This window comes from Artemia sp. Qi Xiang Cuo, chromosome 21, assembly GCF_049724085.1.
Source record: "Artemia sp. Qi Xiang Cuo chromosome 21, ASM4972408v1, whole genome shotgun sequence".
Lineage (NCBI taxonomy): Eukaryota > Metazoa > Arthropoda > Branchiopoda > Anostraca > Artemiidae > Artemia > Artemia sp. Qi Xiang Cuo.
The window spans coordinates 34423332-34435887 of NC_142814.1; the positions used below are offsets into that span (position 1 = coordinate 34423332).

Consider the following 12556-nt stretch of genomic DNA (forward strand, 5'->3'; position numbering starts at 1 on the left):
ACAAGTTGAAGTACCCACAATTTTAAACCACAACATTACTTTACTGCTCTTGAAGGCCCAAATACCATGCAATAAATTTCGAAAGGCATTTCAGAACCAGCTATTTTCTTAATGTCCCTTCTAAACCTATTTTCCAACTTGAAGTACCCATCCTTCTCACCCACAATTTTAATTTACAGCTTTTGAATGCTCCAACACCAAGCAATACTTTACAAATGTCATTTCAGAACAAGGTCATTTCTTAATGTCCCTCCTAAACCTATTTTACAAGTTGAAGAACCCATACTTTTAACCCACATCTTTACTTTACAGCTTTTGAAAGCCACAAAAACTACCAAAAATTTTAAAAAGGCATTTCAGAACAAGTTCCTTTCTTAATTTCCCTCCTAAACCCATTTTATAACTTGAATTACCCATCCTTTTCACACACAACATTACTTTACAGCTATTGAAGGCCACAACACCAAGTAATACTTTTCAATGCATTTCACAACAAGTTCTTTTCTTAATGTCCCTCATAAACCAATTTTACAAGTTGAAGTACCCATACTTTTCACCCACAACTTTACTTTACAGCTTTTTGAATGCCCCGACACCAAGCAATACTTTTCAAAGGGCATTTCAGAACAAGCTATTTTCTCAATGTCCCTTCTAAACCTATTTTCCAACTTGAAGCACTTTATCTTTTTCACACACAACTTTTCATTACAGTCTTTTGCGTATCACAACACCAAAAAATAATTTTCAGAAGACATTTCAGAACAAGTTTTTTTTCTTAATTTCATTCATAGACTCATTTTACAAGTTGAAGTACCAATCCTTTTCACCTACAACTTTAATTTATAGCTTTTTAGATGTCTCAACACCAAGAAATACCTTTCAAAAGACATTGCAGAGCAAGTTCATTTCTTAATGTATCTTTTAATCTAATTTTACAAGTTTAAGAATCCTTACTTTTCACCCACAACTTGACTGTACAGCTTTTTGGATCTCCCGAAAGCAAGAAATACCTTTGAAATGGCATTTCAGAGCAAAATTTTTTCTTAAGATACCTTTTAAAACCATTTTACAAGTTGAAGCATCCATCCTTTTCACCCACATCTTTACTCTACAGCTTTTTAGATACCTCAACACCAAATATACCTTTCAGCTAACCTTTCAGCTAATACCTTTCAGCTAACCGGGTCTCCATGTTTAAGTTAGGTTAGGTTTGGCTAGATTAAGTTTTGTTAGGTTAAGTTAGGTTAGGTTAGCCTACGTACGCGCGCTTACGTAGGCTAACTTAACCTAAAATAACTTAATCCAGCCTAACCTAACTTAAACATGGAGACCCGGCTATCTAGCTAACCTAACCCACTTAACCTGCCTCAACCTAGCTTACTCTAACATAACTTAATCTAGTCTAACCTAATTTAATCTAACCTAACCTAATCTAACCTAACCATACTCACCGGAAAATCCCCCCAGGTCGACTTTGTATTTCTCTCTCACTATGCATGCTTGTTGGGGATTTTTTATTTTCTATGAAAAAAATTAGAATTGAACTATAACTTTTTTCTTTTCTCTAAGAAAATTCAGAAGAGAACTTTAAATTTCTTTGTGTCTTTGTGAAATTAAGAACTGAAGTGGAAAATTTTTATTTTTCTCTGGAGAAATTAGAATTGAACTGTAAGTTCTTTAATAAAATTCAGACTTGAGTTAACTTTTTATGATCAATGTAAAAATTTTTCTATCTTCTATGAAAAATTTAGAAAAGTAATTTAAAATTTTTCCATCTCTGAGAAAAATCTGAACTGAAGTGGAAAATTTTTATTTTTCTTAAAAAATAGAATTGATTTGTAACTTGTTCCTCCTCATATGGATAGTTAGGAAAAGAATTTGAAATTTTTTTTGCATCAATGAGAAAATTAGCTCCTTATCTTCATAGAGAAATATTCACGATCAATGAGTAACTTTTTCTATCTTCTACAAAAAATTTGGAGGAGAATTTTAACTTTATGTCTTTGGGGAAACATCTGAACTGAAGTAGAACCTTTTTATATTATTAAAAAATCAAAAACTAATTTCTTTTTCATTGAGAAAATTCAGAAGAGAGCTTGAACTTTTCTTCACTTCATTGAGAAATTTCAAATAGAACTTTAAATTTCCTTTTGTCTTTGTGAAATTAAGAACTGAAATGGAAGATTTTTATTTTCTTTGGAGAAATTAGAATTGAACTGTAAGTTCTTTAATAAAATTCAGAAGATAACTTGAACTTTACATCTTCTAAGGAAACATTTGGAACAGTATTTAAAATTTTGTCCCCTCTTTGAGAAAAATCTGAACTGAAATGGAGACTTGCATGATATTGTGACGAGCACAAAAAAAAAATCTGAACTGAAGTGGAAACTTGCATAATATTGTGGTGCGCACACAAGTTGTAAAGAAAAGTTGTGGTGAAAAGGATAGGTACCTCAACTTGTAAAATGGGTTTAGGAGGATCAATAAAAAAAAAACATTTTCTTAATTGCCTTTAGAAAATTATTACTCGGTTTCGTGGTCATTTAAAAATCAGTGAATTAGATGTGCTTAATTAACAGGTTTGTACTAAATATTGTAAATGGTCTGATGGTGGGCATTAATAAAAAAGTTTTAAAGAAAGGTATTGTTAAAGAGGATTGATAAATTATCTTGTAACATGGGGGGTAGATTGACATTTAGACAGGAGCGTTTTCAGATATTGATTTTTTAATGCTCCTATAGGGTTTGTAGCAAACACTAAGCTGTAAAGTAAAGGGGTATGTGTGAATATTGGCTATTACAAATTGTAGAATGTACCTATAAGGGACATACTGAACGTAAGTAGTTATGAACTTCCTTTGAAACGAACTGCATGATGATAGGGCATTCAAAATGCTGTAAAGTATAGTTGTGGTGAAATGGTTGGGAACTTCAACTTGTAAAATGGGTTTAGGAAGGACATTAAGAAAATAACTTGTTCTGAAATACCTTTGAAAAGTATTGCATGGTGTTGTGGGCATTCAAAAAGCTGTGAAGTATAGTTTTGGGTGAAAAAGTTGGGTACTTCAACTTGTAAAATGGGTTTAGGAGGGACATTAAGAAAAAAGTTGTAAAGTATAGTTGTGGTGAAAAGGTTGAGTACTTCAACTTGTAAAATGGGTTTAGGAGGGACATTAAGAAAGGAACTTGTTCTTAAATGCCTTTTGAAAAGTATTGCTTGTTGTTGGTTGTGAAGGATGGCTACTTCAACTTGTAAAATGGATTTAGGAAGGACATTAAGAAAAGAACTTGTTCTGAAATGCTTTTGAAAAGTATTGCTTGATGTTGGGGTATTCGAAAAGCCTTATAGTAGAGTTTTGAGGAAAAAGATGGGGTACTTCAACTCGTACAATTGATTTAAGAAGGACACTAATAAAGGAACTAGTTCGTAAACGCCTTTAGAATAGCATTACTTCATGTTGGAGCATTCAAAAAGACGGAGTGTAAAATTGCTGGTGGAAAAAATGGTTGGTACAAATTATAAAAGGGTTTTCATACAGACATTATGAAAAAACTTGCTCTGAAATATCTTTGAAAAGTATTGCTTGATGTTTGGGTGTGGAAAAAAGTCGTAAAGTAAAGTCGTGGGGAAAAAGATAAGTACTTTAACTTTTAAATTGGGTTTAGGAGGGACATTAGCAAAGGAGCTTGCTCTGAAATGCCTTTTGAAAAGCATTGCTTGATCTTGAGGTTTCAAAAAGTCGTAAAATAAAGTTGTGGTGAAAAAGATAACTACTTCAGCTTGTAAAATTGGTTTATGAAGGACATTAAGAAAAACTTGTTCTGAAAAAATATAATAGAGCCTTTTGAAAAGTATTGCTTGATGTTTGAGTGTGGAAAAAAGTCGTAAAGTAAAGTTGGGGCGAAAAAGACGGGTATTTCAACTTGAAAAATAGGTTTAGAAAGGACATTCAGAAAAACGGTTGCTCAGATATCCTTTTTGAAAGGTATATTTTGGTTTTGAGGTATCCAAAAACCTGTAAAGTAAAGTTGTGGGTGAAATGGATGGATCCTTCAACTTGTAAAATGGTTTTAGGAGGGACATTAAGAAAGGAACTTGCTCTGAAATGCCTTTTGAAAAGTATTTCTTGGTGTTGAGGTATCAAAAAAGCTGTAAAGTAAAGTTGTGAGTGAAAAGGATAGGTATTCCAAGTTGGAAAATGGGTTCAGAAATGACATTATTAAAGAAGTTACTCTGAAATACCTTTGAAATGTGTTGCTTGGGTTTCGAGCATTCAGAAAGTTGTAAAGTAAAGTTGTGAGTGAAATGGATAGGTGCTGCAAGTTGGGAAATGTGCTTTGAAATGGATTTTAAGAAAAGAACATGCTCTGAAATGTATTTTGAAAGGTATATCTTGCTGTTGAGGCATCCAAAAAGTTGTAAAATAAAATTGAGGGTGAAAGGGAAGGATGCTTCAAGTTGTAAAATGTGTTTAGAATGAACATTAAGAAGACATGTTGCTCTGAAATGTCTTTTGAAAGGTATTTCTTGGTGTTGGGGTATCCAACAAGCTGTAAAGTAAAGTTCTTGGTGAAAATGAATGGTGCTTCAACTCATAAAATGGGTTTAGAAAGAGCATGAAGAAGGAACTTGCTCTGAAATGTCTTTTGAAAAGTATTTCTTGGTGTTGAAGTATCCAAAAAGCTGTAAAGTATAGTTGCGGGTGAAAAGGTTTGGAACTTCAACATATAAAATGGGCTTAAGAATGACAGTAAGAAAATAACTTATTCTGAAATAACTTTTGAAAATTATTGCTTAGTGTATGGGGTCTTCGAAAACCTGGGAAGTATAGTTCCGATTGAGACAGTTGGGTAGTTCAAATTGTAATATGGGTTGATGAGGGACACAAAGAAAAGAACTTGTTCTGAAATGCCCTTTGAAAAGCATTGCTTGATGTTGGAGCATTAAAAAAGCTGTAAAGTAAAATTTTAGGTGAAAAGGATGAGTACTTCAATTTGTAAAATGGGTTTAGGACGGTCACTAAGAAATGAACTTGTTCTGAAATGTCTTTGAAAAGTATTGTTTGATGTTGGAGCATTCAAAAAGCTGTAGAGTAAAGTTGTGGATGAAAAGGATGGTTACTTCAACTTGTAAAATGGGTTTACAATGGAAATTATGAAAAGAACTTGTTCTGAAATATCTTTTAAAAGTATTGCATGATATTGGCGCATTCAAAAGCTGTAAAGTAAAGTTGTGGATGAAAAGAATTGATGGTTATACTTGTCAAACGGGTCTATGAGGGATTTTCAGAGAGAAACTTGCTCTTAAATGCCTTTTGAAAAGTATTGCTTGGTGTTGAGGTATCCAAAAAGTTGTAAAGTAAAGTTGTGGGTGAAAAGGATGGGTACTTCAAGTTGGAAAGTTGGGTTTAGAAGGGACATTAAGAAAATAAGTTGCTCTGAAATGCCTTTTGAATGGTATTTCTTGGTGTTAAGGCATCCAAAAAGCTCTAAAGTAAAGTTTTGAGTGAAAGGGATGAATGCTTCATCTTGTAAAATTGGTTTCGGGGGGACATTAAGAAAGGAACTTGCTCTGAAATGCCCTTTGAAAAGTATTGCTTGGTGTTGAGATATCCAAAAAGCTGTAAAGTAAAGTTGTGGGTGAAAAGGACGGGTACTTCAAGTTGGAAAATGGGTTTAGAAGGGACTTTAAGAAATGAACTTGCTCTGAAATGCCTTTTGAAAGGTATATATGGTGTTTAGGTATCCAAAAAGATGTAGAGTAAAGTTGTGCCTGAAAAGGATGGATGCTTCAACTTGTAAAATGGTTTTAGAAGGGACATTAAGAAAAGAAGTTGCTCTGAAATGTCTTTTGAAATGTATTTCTTGCTGTTGGGCGATCCAAAAAGCTGTACAGTAAACTTGTGGGTGAAAAGGAAGGATGCTTCAACTTGTAAAATGGGCTTAGAAGGGACATTAAGAAAGGAACTTGCTCTGGAATGTCTTTTGAAAGGTATTGCTTGGTGTTGAGATATCCAAAAAGCTATAAAGTAAAGTTGAGGGTGAAAAGGATGGGTACTTCAACTTGTAAAATTGGTCTATGAATGACATTAAGAAAAAAACTTGTTCTGAAATGTCTTTTGAAAAGTATTTCTTGGTGTTGTGGTATGCAAAAGACTGTAAAGTAAAGTTGTGTGTGAAAAAGATAAGTGCTTCAAGTTGGAAAATAGGTTTAGAAGGGACATTGAGAAAATAGCTTGTTCTGAAATGCCCTTTGAAAAGTATTGCTTGGTGTTGGGGCATTCAAAAGCTGTAAAGTAAAGTTGTGGGTGAAAAGGATGGATATTTCAACTTGTAAAATGGGTTTAGGAGGGACATTAAGAAAGTAACTTGTTGTGAAATGCATTGAAAAGTATTGCTTGATGTTTTGGCCTTCAAGAGCTGTAAAGTAATGTTTTGTGTGAAAAGGATGGGTAATTCAACTTATAAAATGGGTTTAGTAGGGATATTAATAAAGGAACTGGTTCTGAAATGCCCTTTGAAAAGTATTGCTAGGTGTTGGGGCATTCAAAAGCTGTAAAGTAAAGTTGTGGGTGAAAAGGATGGATACTTCAACTTGTAAAATGGGTTTAGGAGGGACATTAAGAAAAGAACTGGTTCTGAAATGTCATTTGAAAAGTATTGCTTGGTGTTGGAGCATTCAAAGGCTGTAAAGTAAAATTGTTGGGGAAAAGGATGGGTACTTCAAGTTGGAGAATATGTCTAGAAGTGATATTAAGAAACTAACGTGCTCTGAAATGTCTTTTGAAATGTGTTTCATGGTGTTTTGGTATTCAAGAACAGTAAAGTAATGTTTTGGTTGAAAAGTTTGGGTACTTCAACTTGTAAAATGGGTTTGGGAGGGACATTAAGAAAAGAACTGGTTCTGAAATGCCTTTTGAAAAGTGTTGCTTGATGTTGGAGTATTCAAAAATCAGTATAGTAAAGTTGTGGGTGTAAAGGATGGGTCCTTCAATTTGTAAAATGGGTTTAGGAAGGACATTAAGAAAAGAACTTGTTCTGAAATGGCTTTGAAAAGTATTGCTTGGTGTTGGAGCATTCAAAAATCAGTATAGTAAAGTTGTGGTTGAAAAGGATGGGTACTTCAACTAGTAAAATGGGTTTAGGATGGACATTAAGAAAATAACTTGTTCTGAAAACATATAATAAAGCCATAAAATGTATTAAAAAATGGGGCCTCAGGGGCCTTTGGGGTGCTGGGGGTCCTTTGGGGGTCTGGGGGGGGCTTTAGGGCAGGGTGGTCCTTTGGGGACCTGGTGAGGGCCTTTTGGGGCTGGGGAAGGGCCTTTGGGGGCCCGGGGAGGGCCTTTGGGGGTCCGGGGGCCCTTTGGGAGCCTGGGGGACCTTTGATGGACCGGGGGAGGGCCTTTGGGGGCCCGGGGAGGGCGTTTGGGGATCCGGGGGCCCTTTGGGAGCTTGGGGGACCTTTGAGGACCGGAGCTTCCTTCGGGGTTGGGGTAGGGGGATTGGAACCCTTTGGGGTTGGGGTAGGGGGATCGGAACCCTTTGGGGTTGGGGTAGGGGACCTCACGACACTGTTAAAATACAACTTGTGTATTATAACGACCACAGAGTTTCACCCTTAAATTCTCTTCTAAAATCATCTTTTAAAATGTCTCTAACAGTTTCGCCAAAATAATTCCATAAAATAGTTAAATCAGTTTTGCCCAAATCATCCCTAAACGTAATTTCAGCATGTTCCTTTTGTTTTGGCATCTCTGCGATGACGCATTTCAAATTATTTTGAAACCCTTGTGTGAATCAATCTCTTCATTACTAAGATCGAAACATTCGCTGGGAGACAGTTCTCTTTAGAAACAACAAATTAATTCCCCTCTCGTGAATCAATTATCTTTAGAAACAACAAATTAAGTCCCCTTTAATGTCAATCAATCAATCATGACATCACCTGTCAGACATTATTAAACTTCGCCTGGAAACAATTTGATTAATGATTGACAGTACCAGTCAGACATTATTAAACTTTGCCCGGAAACAATTTGATTAATGACTGACAGCACAGGTGTTCCAAATTCCCAATCGCTTTAATTAACCACGTGTTCTCCCTAGGGAGGCTATGCCCATATATGGGGTTAAAAAAAAGTTATAGGTGGCAGCAGGGGTGAATCGTGGGGTCAATAGGGGCCATTCTACTATAGCCAGTCTCGCTGGTTTAATGTAGCACATAACCAAGATAGAAAATGGCTGTGAAATATAAATTAAAGGCAATTTTCAGAGTCTTGGGGGGGGGGGGGTTTGCCCCCCCTGCCCCCCCCCTAATTGACGCCGGGGTGGGGAGTTTCTCCCTTGGAAACCTCCTCACAGAAAATATTTCGCCTGCAGAAAATCCCCCCACGGAAAAATCCCCAAAATAATTTCAACCCCTTTAAAAGTTTTCCTCGGGCAATTTCTCTGGAACATTTCCGCTCGTAAAATTCAATTGGTAAAAAGAAAGTAAGTAAAATAAAAAGAATTCCATATTGGAATTCGGATAAATTCCGTAGTGTAAAGCTTCCATCCGGAGACTTCCCTCGGCATAGAAAATACTCCCCTTGGAAAATCTCCCCCATAGAAAATTCCCCCTCCTCAATAATGTCTGTTCTTGCCAGTAACAAATACAATTCCTTGTGAATTTAGCGTAAAGAGAGAGGTTTTTAGATTCCGGTGGAGGTTCAAGGATAGGTTCAAGCAACTGAAACGCCAAATCGAGAAGAGAACTCTTCAGGCTTTTAAAGACATGATAACCAAAAAGTGTCAGCAGTGCAAAGACGACTTCCAAAGAGGTAACTCACACCTTATGGTGTAAACGTGCAAATGAGCTAGCAAATTATAAAGATACAAAGTGCCTGGATCTAGGATAAAAATGGGCACAAAATTACCTATAGTGCTAAAATTTGAGATTGTTGGAAAGAGCATTTCCAAGAAAAGGCAAATCTTACAGTAAATCCAGATCCTGGAGTCCTTCAGAAGTTTCCAGCACAAATAAATGAGGAACCACTCCTAGACAAGACATCTTATACCTGAGTATTAAGCTGGATTCAGTCAGAATAGATCCACTATAGACCAAATATTTGTCATTAAACAAATCATGGAACGATATTTGGAATTCGGTAAAGAGTTGTACCAACTGTTCATCGACTTTAAGCAAGCCTTTGACCTAATCTGGCGAAATGGTCTCTGATCTGATCTTGGCTCACCACAGAATTCCCTCTGATATTATCGATATTATAAGGACGAGAAGGTGAGAAGCATGGTGCAGACTAGTGAAGGACTCACACAGGAGTTTTCTACCTCTACAGGTGTTCTCCAAGGATGCCTCCCACCCACTCTTTTCTGCCTATTCCTAAACAGTATGCTGGCACTTGTCCCTGATAGCACTGAAATAGTCATCGGATGATACTTTTTTGACCTACTTGCATATGCTGATGGCAATATTCGTCTGAATGGAAAAATAGAGGAAATCCAAGCCAGCGCAAACGCTATCGAAAAAGCAGCTAGTTTCTTTAGAATGAAGATAAACGCCTGCAAGACTAAGGTGATGAGAGTAACATGGCATGCAGATACTGGTCCCCCCTCACCAAAGTCACTATTCGGGGTGAGTAAATCGAATGGGTCGACCAATTTACTTACCTAAAAAGTGTGCTGACATCCACAAATGACTCGTCAAAAGACATCAAACGAAGCCTGGCTCTTGCCTCCGCATGCTTCAAGTCACTGCACTCTATATGAAAAAATAAATACCTCCCCTTAAAACTGAAGATCTGACTCTTCCGTGCCTTAGTGATTCAAATTGCAACGTATGGAGCAGGGACATGGACTCTAAAAGCCGATGACAAGCACCGACTGGCGGCATTTGAAACTAAATCGCTCCGGAAGCTCAGTGGTATCACTTACTTTGACTGAGTATCAAACAGACAACTGCTGTCCTCCTTGGATTACCCTCAAACCATCATGCTGACCATGAAACTCCAACAGCTCCGACGGTTAGGACACGTTCAGCGTATGTCTCCAGCCCAACTGCCTAAAATGGCCTTTGAGGGAAGAATAAATGCCTCTCGTCCCAGGGGAAGACCTCCAAAGAGCTGGTGGGAAAACTTTTATGACCACCCCACTCAAGTACTGCTGAGGCCTGCAACAATCAGGGAGGCATACCAAAAAATATTGTTATGATACCACTAGAGGAGAAGCCCCGAATCGGCCAACCCGTTTAGATGGGAGTTAAGTATGTAAGTAAGTATTGTCCCAATAGAAAGTTTCTCTTGTGGAAAAATTATCATGTCCCAATCGAAAGTTTTGCCCTCGGAAAATTTCGCAATAGAGAATTTCTCCCATGGAAATCCCCCCCAAAATTTTATCCCCTTTGAAAAAATTTTCCGGGCAATTTTCCCTGAATACAAACACATATAAAGTTGAATTGACAAAGAGAAAGTAAGTCAAATAAAAGCAATTTCGTATAGGAATTCTGGTGAAACCCCCATGTAAAGTTTCCCTTTGAAAGTTCACCCCATAAAAGGCATGTTCACCCCAAAATACCAAATAAAAGGCATTTTCAGTGAAATACCTCCAAAAAATTATTATTTAAAATCTGGTATGATGATCGGAAAATCTAGGGTGCAAGTGCCCCGTGCTCCCTTCCAATTGATGCCACCAAAACCAGCTTGTGTAATATCAATAATTTTTAGTAATTTTATCAGTTGATTCTAAGTGCAAAAGGACAAATTAACTGTAGAAAATCAATATGTCAAGTTTATGGACCAACCGAGAATAAATAAAGTGCTACAAAGTGAGCTGAAATCTCGATTTATTTTAATGCTTTATATACAATGTCAATTTTGGTTTTCTTTTTGAATGTTCCCCTACCCGAACAGATCCCTCTCTCGAAATAAAATCCTGCTCATCAGAGCATGAGCATGACCTTCCATGCTCATCGGTCGTGAGATCTTTTTGGTACTAAGATAATAACATTTGACCACAACAGTACCAAAAAAGAAGTATTGCAGTAATTTCAAATTGGTAAGCATAGGATTTAGGTATGGCTTAGACACGTTTCCAGGACAGGAAACAGAGCCTCCTCCTAAAAAACAAAAAACAACTCTACTGCTTCCTATGCAATTGCTTCCTTCTCAACCAAAATACAAAAGGTGTGAGGTAACGCAAGGATGTACTAGTAAAAAGTGGACTGTATCACTGAAATGAGATGAAGAACCGATTTGCTAAGAAACATAATGAATTGAAGAAACAATTTCAAAGGCAATTCCAAACTTTGAAATTTACTCATTAAAGGACTCTAAATTATCCTGTGTTATTGAAATATGTGGTGTTCAAAGATTCCTAGTAGTGAATGACCTGGATGATTTATTCCACAATAACTTCTCTTTCTGGAGCCAGCATACCAAGTTCTATAGGGCAAAATGGATGATGAGAGGTTTTCAAGAGCAAAAAAGCTGTTTCCAGAAAAAGACCCATTTCCTGCACAAATCATAGATCCTGATAGTAATCATAATCGCAGAAATCATAGATTACCATTGATATAGGACCTATTGAAATTAACAAAGGGACAATTAGTTAAACTCAGCCGTTTTCTGACAAAGTCATGGGACTGAGCATCCAATACTATTCAAGTGTCAAACCCTATCCAATGCTGTTCAAAGCATGCTTTACTAGGTGATTACCACCCTTTAATTAGTTGTGCAAATAATTCTTACGGTTATAAGATACAAAAGGCAATTCTTGTCCAGGCAATAAGGTGGGAAAGAAAAGAGTTTTATGTTATATCGTTGATGAAATAAAATAAAAGTTTGTAAAATTGACTAGCAATTTGGTAAAACCTTTTACTCCCCCACCCATTAAAAGAAAGAAAGGAACTAAACCTATTGGCTAGTGAAGTTATTAAGTAAATCCAAAAACATGCTGCCTCTATCCCAGGCTTTTTAGGTTTTGGAACTATGTCGAAAAGGATGTGATGATAATAAATATTTGATTTTCAGCAAAAAAGATAATGAAATCTGATTTTGTTGCTTCAACTTTACTTCTAGAATCGTGTATAGATAGTTCAGTATTGAAATAGTTCAGGTCCAGAAGCGTAGTGTTCAAATTTAGGCTTCTATGATTAGCTAAACTAAAATTAGAACCCTTTTTTTGGGTTAAAACTGTATAAGAAAAATCAACAATTGTATGACCGATTGGCTATCATACGAACAACTTAATAACTGTCTATCAAGAGCTAACACAATAACCAAAATCAAGCGACATGATCTGGATTCACTGTTTCTATTAGAGTAGCTAAGTTTTACCTACACCCCCTCATCCAATGCTGAATTATCTTGATATGTGCTCTCACTTCGATTTTCAGGTCTGTCTTCTTTTTATTTTGACCATATGGGCTCCTAGGTTTACCACTTCGCGATTTTTGTTCACTCTGTAAGTAGTTCATAATTTTGAGGGGAAGTATCTTTTGAATGCCAGTATTTATAAGTAGTGTTGGAAACATGATCATAAGATCGATATCGCTCTAAAA

The 12556-nt window shown here is 36.4% G+C and overlaps 1 protein-coding gene across 1 annotated transcript in view; it reads left to right on the forward strand.

Moving 5' to 3' along the window:
* LOC148939473 (microfibril-associated glycoprotein 4-like) overlaps positions 1-12556 on the forward strand; it is a 93540-nt gene that overhangs the window by 8846 nt on the left and 72138 nt on the right. The gene's annotated exons all lie outside the window — the stretch shown is intronic.